General features: G+C 35.6%; 1 pseudogene; it reads right to left on the bottom strand.

Annotated features, from left to right (window-relative positions):
• Positions 1-4: 4 nt before the first annotated feature.
• On the bottom strand, positions 5-656 carry LOC116091417 (annotated as a pseudogene).
• Between the last annotated feature and the right edge of the window lie 1853 nt (positions 657-2509).

Here is a 2509-nt window from a genome sequence, read left to right as displayed (position 1 = left end):
AAAAGATGTCAATCTGGGAACCCGAATAGGACTTTACAAGACAGGTTGCATCATATGCCTTCCGTGTACTTTCATCTGATCCCAAATATCCATTCAAAGCTTTTTTGCCCCAAGGACAGAACACAGGGTTGCAAATTGGAGCAAATGCTGACACAGATCTAAATTTTCCAGGATTTTTCAAAGCACAAATCAGAGCTCTGTGGCCTCCCATGGAGTGACCAAAAATAGACATCCTCTGTGGGTCCACTGGGAAATTGGTGTTTATGAGTTGTGGAAGCTCCTCTGTTATGTAAGAATATATTCTGTAGTTAGCATTCCAAGGATCTTCAGTGCCGTTCATGTAAAACCCCCACCAGTATTGAACTCTCAGCTGTCATCTTCTCCTTATTATTGCAGCCGCGGGGGCTGGTATCAGGAGCAATGACCATGAAGCTGTGTTCTGAGGCAGCTTGCTGATAGCCAGACTTTGATATGAAATTTTGTTCTGTGCAAGTTAAACTGGACAGCCAGTAAAGTGCAGGACACTTCCCACTCTTGGCCTAGGGTGGTAGGTAGACAGCAAATTTCATTTTACATTTCATCTCAACCCTGCTATGTTTGAAAACTTTCTGGAGCCCATCAAAACACCTGTTGCTAGAAATCTGTTTTAGCACCATTCTTCGCCTCAGTGAGAGGCAGCTCCCAAAGATATTAAATTTTAAACTTAACATTTAAAATCCAGAACTCAGAAAAGAGTATGCATGAGGTATTAATTTTAGGCTCACAAGAGGACATGATTTTTAAGGCCCCCAAACTAGTTGAAATTTACAAGATGACAAATATAGACAGAAAAGAAGTGTCCAGGGACTATTTCTTAGTATTTTGCAAAATTCAAAGAATTGTGTTACAAACAAGAGATGCTAGAAAAGCAAGGGAAAACAGTGGTAGGGACTACCTAGAAGTCACAGGAAGGAAGGCTTATTTTTCCCAAGGAGGGATTTAACTCATGCATTAAAGGCTAGCCAGTTTGTCAGGAGATTTGAGAACTGAAGATTCATAATTAGGCCTAGCAATATGGTAGTTTTTCATAAGAACTGTTTTGTGGATGGATAGGGGCAAAAGCTTCATTGAAGAAGATTTTGAGAAATATTTTAATAAAATAAAGGGAAACAGTAAGGATAGATGATTTACTCAAAGACTTTTTTTTTTTACTATAAAAGGAAGCAGAGAAATGGGAGTAATTCCCTATAATTTGATATGCACTCCAGAATTAAAAGCTGGAATAATTCAGCTGTTTAAACTCTGTTATTTGATCTAGGCTGTAAGACCTCACTGGAGAAAGCCATCCATGTTTACTGATATTATCATATATCTGTATCCTTTGACTTTAGATGTGCTTCAAAGACCCCAAGGGATTTTTTTTCTATCTTAACAGCACATTCTCCTGTCATGAAATTTTTATTTCTTTCTCAATTTTTCCTAATCCATATTAATCATTCTCACTGAATCTTCATAGTAAACATATACCAAATATTAAATGAACCACCACAGTTCATTGTCACCTCCTTAATATTTTAGTTCACTCCAGTTTTTCTTCTGGATTGTAAAAATAGCCTACATATATTCAGCCTGTTTCCTCTATATCTGCCCCACTGCTGCTAGAGTGACATTTTGAAGCATAAATGTCATCATGCCACTTAGTTTGCAATACTTCAATGGCCTCTCATCATCGATATGAATTAAAACTCTAATTCAACATGCCTTTATGTTTTGACCCAGACTATTCATTAATTTGTTCATTTAAAATATTTCCTAGGGGCCTGTTTTGTTCGAGGATGTTTTAACTTTGGAGATACCTGCATCACCCAGCAATAGTCACTCTTCATTCTGTCTAGTGCAATCTTGAAATATTCAGGGATCTTGAAATATTATACATTTTCAAAGCCCTTAGCTTCTTTCCATCAAAATATCGTTTTTCTTCCTACTTTTTTTAGACCTTAGTTTTCCCTTTTAAAATTGAATTCAAGTTTTCAATAATACCTCCCTAAGTTGTTTGCCTTTTCTTTGTTTCTATGATTCTATTTTGCAAAGTGTACATTATACTTCTCTGAAAAATTTCTTTTATCTGCCTTAAACCCATGAAGTATGAGAGAGAAAGCAAGGAAACAACATATTTTATAATAGCTTCAAAAATATAAAAATACTTTGGTATAACCCTAACTAAGTGAAATACTTGTATGATAAAAAGTTGACAACATTGAAGAAGTATATTGGTTAAAATATCAGAAAATGAAAAGATCCTCTATCTTATTGGTTTGGTAGAATTAATGTACTAAAAATGGTAACTCTACCAAAAGCAAAAGCAATCTATTGATTTCATGTAACTTGAATCAAAATACCAACACAATTCTTCACAGAATTCAAAAGATATTTTTCAGCTTTTTATGGAAACATATATACACACAATCACACACACACACACACACACAGAGAGAGAGAGAGAGAGAGAGAGAGAGAGAGAGAGAGAGAG

This window comes from Mastomys coucha, chromosome X, assembly GCF_008632895.1.
Source record: "Mastomys coucha isolate ucsf_1 chromosome X, UCSF_Mcou_1, whole genome shotgun sequence".
Classification (NCBI taxonomy): domain Eukaryota; kingdom Metazoa; phylum Chordata; class Mammalia; order Rodentia; family Muridae; genus Mastomys; species Mastomys coucha.
Note: the sequence above shows the minus strand (reverse complement) of the source record. Positions and strands in the feature narration are given on the sequence as shown.